Source organism: Urocitellus parryii, unplaced genomic scaffold (genome assembly GCF_045843805.1).
Source record: "Urocitellus parryii isolate mUroPar1 unplaced genomic scaffold, mUroPar1.hap1 Scaffold_143, whole genome shotgun sequence".
Lineage (NCBI taxonomy): Eukaryota > Metazoa > Chordata > Mammalia > Rodentia > Sciuridae > Urocitellus > Urocitellus parryii.
The window spans coordinates 350,626-356,625 of record NW_027552018.1 but is presented as its reverse complement, the minus strand read 5'-3'; the positions used below and the strand labels follow the sequence as shown (position 1 = coordinate 356,625).

At 36.6% G+C, this 6,000-nt stretch overlaps 1 pseudogene; it reads left to right on the top strand.

The window, feature by feature from the left end:
* The first annotated feature begins 768 nt into the window (after positions 1-768).
* LOC144251646 (profilin-1 pseudogene) lies at positions 769-1,271 on the top strand (annotated as a pseudogene).
* The last annotated feature ends 4,729 nt before the right edge of the window (positions 1,272-6,000 follow it).

Sequence of the window (6,000 nt, the reverse complement as noted above, 5' to 3'; positions counted from 1 at the left end):
TGGTTCTTATTATATTTTAATTTTTTTTCTTCCTAGAACATCCCAGAAGAAGGAAAAGAATTAATTGAAGCTTCCAGACAATCCATGAAGAATGGTAAGATATTTGAAGACTGCCTGAAATTCTGATGCTTATTGACTTTAAATTACAGAATTTTGGCCGTTCCTTCCCTCCGGCGGAGGTGGGGGAAAGAGGAGTCGTTCTGTTTAACCCTGGGTTCGCCGAACTCGCTTTAATTTGCTCAATTTGCATTTTGCTAATTATTCCTCCTTTCTCTTTTACATTCTCTGGCTCACCCCTTTCCCCTATACCAAAGTCTAGTTTGTAGTCAATGCCGACTGGGGCAAGACCTAATCTTATCCTTTCCCCCGCCAGCCCCCACCCCCAGCCATTTTCATAGCTTTCCATCGAACTCTGCAAATTTTGCAATAGGGGGAGGGATTTTTAAATTTGCATTTGCAAAGTTAGGTATCTGGGCAGACGGGGGGAGGGAGAGAATGGGGAGCAGGCCCCGCCCCTACCGCCTTTGCAAATAAAAATCCAGGGGGGGGAGGGATTTTTAAAATTGCATTTGCAAAGTTTGGTATCTGGGCAGACGCGGGGAGGGAGAGAATGGGGAGCAGGCCCCGCCCCTACCGCCTTTGCAAATAAAAATCCAGAGGGGGGGAAGAGCAGGAAGTGGCGGTGCGAGGGCTGCTGCACAGCTAGCAGAGCTGCGGTCCGGATGGTAGCGCGTGCCCCGAGCTCTCCGCCTTCCCCGGCCCGCCAGTCCGAGTTAGCCCGAGCCCAGCCCGCGGCCCCAGCAGCAGCTCCGAGAGCAGTCCCAGCAGCAGCGCCATGGCCGGGTGGAACGCCTACATCGACAACCTCATGGCAGACGGGACCTGTCAGGTCGCAGCCATCGTGGGCTACAAGGACTCGCCCTCCGTCTGGGCCGGCGTCCCCGGGAAAACCTTCGTCAACATTACGCCAGCTGAGGTTGGTGTCCTGGTTGGCAAAGACCGGTCAAGTTTTTTCGTGAATGGGCTGACACTTGGGGGCCAGAAATGTTCTGTGATCCGGGACTCACTGCTGCAGGATGGGGAATTTACCGTGGATCTTCGTACCAAGAGCACCGGTGGAGCCCCCACCTTCAATGTCACTGTCACCATGACTGCCAAGACGCTAGTCCTGCTGATGGGCAAAGAAGGTGTCCACGGTGGTTTGATCAACAAGAAATGTTATGAAATGGCTTCCCACCTGCGGCATGCCCAGTACTGACCTCTTCTGTCCCTTCCCTCACCACTGCCCACAGCTTTTGCACCCCCTCCTTCCCATACACAGACACCATTTTTATTTTTTGGGCCATTACCCCACATCCCTTATTGCTGCCAAAACCACGGGCTGGGGCTGGGGCAGGGCCGGGGCTGGATGGAAAGATACCTCCCCCTTACCCATACTCCTCCTGTGTGTGGTTGGAAAAAAATTTTTCTCATTTTTTTTTTTTTGTGTTTTGGATTTTTTGTTCTTTTTTTTTTGGTTTTGTTTTTTTCTGAATAAAAAAGATTCTACTAAAAAAAATTACAGAATTTTATATACTGTTTATTATGTTTTTACCGTCAGAAGTAAAATATGACATTGGGAACCAAAAGAGTGGAAACTTACCTGTCAACAGTAAACCTACCAATCAAAGAAGGAAGTAGTTGAAACCACACTTGTGCAGGCAATCAGAATAAAGAATGATTGTCCTTCCATTCCGTCACCTGATTCAAAGGTAATGTATTTTTAAAAAAAAAATTCTTTGCATTTTTTTTTACATATCATCTTCCATGATGACAAACATGCTAGAAAGAAATAAGGCTACCAGGTTATAGTAGAAAACAAGGATAGCAACAGATGAGATATATTTATAGAATTAACATTGAAAGAATATGGTGGGAATAAACAGTTTTTCAGTGTGCCCTTATGGAATGAAAGAAATAGAAAAGAAGCCAAAAGAACAGCTTTATGAATATGAACCTGAGAAAAGGGGATGCATACAAAGAATTCATTTATGAAGGGAAAGTTGTGTCCAGATTGAATAAGAGTCAAGATGGCTGATACTTAAATAATAAATATTAAAATTAATAAGAGTAGCAACTTAATATTAGGCCAAACTTTGGAATGTTATGGGAAGTACATGCTGGACATATAGAACAATGTGTCATATTTGTCTATCATTTACTCTTGACGTCCTTCAATGACTAGGAGGCAGGGTTTGGGATTACAATCACAATCATTTGTGATTATAATGAATAGAAAACTAAGCAAATAAATGTGGCATATTTTATATGCTTAAGAAATCAATGTGACATATAACTAAAAAGAAATCAATTAAAAATATATACATATATATAATACAGATAGTACTGCTATTCAAAAAAATAAAAATCTAAACAGAAAAAGTATTAGTGTTAATGAATATAATAAATAAAAAAATGAACTTCTAAAAATTAAAAAAGATGGTAAATTTTTAAAAATTGATACACATTAATTATACAGAATTTTCACGGTGGCATATTTGTACATACATATAGATCAAGTATATTCCCATAATTCTGTTTTCAACATTCTTTCCTCCATACTCCCAATTTTATGTATGCTAATGGTTAAAAATTTTTATTCATTTATTTTTATGTTGAACATTTCCACCTCTAGTTATTCATATGAGAACAATATATGATACTTTTTTACTGAGTCTGGCTTATATTACTTAACATTATGCTTCCCTGTTTCATTCGTTTTGCTAAAATTAACTTATTTTTGTTGTTCTCTATGCATAGAAATCTTCCTTGTGTATATATACCACATTTCCTTTATCCATTCTTTTATTAACAAGCATCTAGCCTGATTCTATAACTTGCCTATCATTAATAGTGTCATGGTAAAGATGGGCATATGTATATCTCTAAAGTAAGCAGATTTTAATATTTTCCATTAAGTACTGAGTAGTATAGTTGGATAATAAAGTAGTTCTATGTTCAGTTTTTGAGTAGCCTTCATATGAATTTCCATAGGGATATAGTAATTATGTTCCTACCATTCACATATAAGAGATTTTTCTCCTCATCTTCCCAGTATTATTTGCTTTCTTGATGATTACTTTTTTGAATTGTGGAAAATGGGAGCTTGTTGTTTTGATCTGCATTTTCCTGATTGATAAAGATGTTATGGTTTTTTTTTTCACTGAAGTGTTGGCCTTTGTATCTCTTATTTTGAGGACTCACTGTGCATTTGCTCATTGATTGAAAAGGTTTTTGTGTTTCTGGTGTTAAGATATTTGCATTAATATTTTCAGGTTATTAACCCTCTGTCAGAAGAGTAGCTAGTAAAGCTACTCTTTTCTCCAATTCTGGAGGCTACCACTTCTTACTGTTATGCAGGAATTTTTTCAGTTTGATGCACCCCCTCTTATCCATTGTTGCTCTTTTTTTCTGAGCTGTAGGGGGCTCTATTCAGGAAGTCATTGCCTACATACTGAAGTGTTTTCCATATATTTTTTCTTCTAGCATTTGTAAACCTTCTAGTCTGGTACATATGTCTTTAGTCCTTTTTGAATAAACTCTTGTATAGTGTTATAAAATAGGCATCTAATTTCCTTCTTTTACATATGGATATCTAGTTTTTCCAACACTATTTCTAAAATGTCTTTTGTCTTTCCGCCAAAATATGTTTTTGGTGTCTTTGCCTAGTATCACATGACTGTATCTGTGTGACTTTGCTCTCTGAATTTTCTTCTATCCATTGGTCTATGAGTCTTTCTTTACACCAGGGCCATGGTTTTTATTACCATGGCTGTGTTTTATATTTTGAAATTGGGCATTGTTGTTTATCCATTGTTTGTCTTATAATCAGCATCACTTTGTCTAAGTCTTTTTTTGTTTGTTTTCCTCCCATACAAATTTAGGAGTAGTTCTTTTTTTCCCAATTTTTGTGAAAAATGTCATTAGAATTTGAATGGGAATACATGGAATATATAATTCATTTATGGTACTATGTCCATTTTCACAATATTAATTCTGCCTCTCCATGAACATAGGAGGTCTTTTTAATTCCTATTTTCTTCTTTAGTTTCCTTTTTCATCAAATGTAATTTTTCTTGAAGAGGTCATTCACTGTCTTCTTGAGGGTTATTCCTAGCTATTTTTAAAGCTATTTGAATGAGCTATTACTCTTTCTTTGTTCTCACTAGGTATGCTATGGTGTATAGACACTTTATTCTTATATATTTATTTTGTTTCCTGTTACTCTGATGAATTCGTTCATCAAAAGTAGAATTTTCATGATACATCATTTATGTTCCTCTAAGAATAGGACTATATCATTTGCATATAGAAATGATTTAACATTTTAACTTCCCTATTTGAATCTCTTTTATTTCTTTCTCTTGTCTAAACTTTTAAGTACTGTGATTAGTGAGATTGGTAGCAATGAACATTTTTGTCTTTTCCGATTTTAGTGAAAATGTTCCTTGCCGCACTCCAGCTGCAGCAAAATAGCGGGGGTGGGGGGGGTGACGAGGAACTTGTGTAGATTGATACAGCAGGAGTAGAAGCCCTTTATTGTAGGACAACAAAGGTATTTATACATTCCACCCAGCTTATCTTAATTAGCATAAACTAGATACATCAGTCAACCAATAAGGAATCTCCACATTTAATGGTTCGCTGGCCTTACTTCACAAACCACTCCCTCTGGCATTTTTCCAGGCGCCATCCAGACTTGTTTACAGACTCTAACATTTCTCTGGCAAAATGCCAGGTGCCATCCTGACTTGTTTACAGACTCCAACAGTTCCTCTTCATTATACTATTGGCTTTGGGCTTGATATACTTGGTCCTTATTATCTTATAATAAATTTCTCATATTTCTAGTTTCTCGGGGCTTTGTTATTAAGGGCGATTGAATTTATCAAAGGCTTTTCCTGCAGCTGCTTAAGTGATCATAAAATTTTGCCCTTGATTTTATATGTGGTGCATTAGTTTTATTGATTGGCATGTATTGAATCATCCTGGAGCAAAACCAGCTTTTATGTTTTTTGTTTTTGTTTTTATGTGACTAGAGTCTCAAACCAGGATGTGGCACAGTACCACTGAGCCACATCTCCAGCACCTTTTATTGTTTACTTTGATACAGGTCTCATTAAATTTCCCAGGCTGGCTTTGAAATTACAGTGTTCCTCAACAACCTGCTGCCTTTCTGAGAATGTAGACATATACCACCATGCCTGACACTGTATGTAATTTTGTAATGTGTTGTCAAATGTGATTTGTAAAGATTTTATGATTTTTATACTATGTTCCTCAAAGATATTGGTATCAATTTTTTTCCTTGTTCTGTTCATATTCTCTTTTCCAGTAAGGGTAATACTTTGCAGAATTGCTTTGGAAGAATCTTTCCTTTGCTCTTACATGTAATAGGAGGACTAATATCAGTTCTTCTTTAAATATCTGATAAAATTTAGCCATGCATTCACCTTTGGTCTTGGAGGCCTGTTATTATTGCTTCAACCTAATTGCTTGTTATTGAGCTGTTTGGTTTTTTTTTCTATCCCTTTGATTCAAAAATTTTAGGCCATATTTTACAAATATCTTCTAGATATTTTTGTTGCAATTTTAGTTTTTAAAATAATCTAGATTTTCCCATTCATTGACAAATAAGTTTTCCTATAGTCTCTAGAGATCTTCTGGATTTCAGTGGTGTCTGTTTTAATATTTCTGTTTTTGTTTTTACCTTTATTCACTTGAATCTTCTTTCTCTTTCTTTTAGTTCCCTTGGCAAAGGGTTTATCAATTTTATTCACAATTTCAATAAACAATTATTTGTTTTATTATTGATATGTTTTTTTAATTATTTTATAATTTTGACTCTGACATTAATTATTTCCTTTCATGTATTGGTTTTAGAATTCATTTACTGAAGTTTTTCTTAGACTTTGGATGCTTCATGAGGTATTTAATTTGAAATATCTCAGATTTTTAATG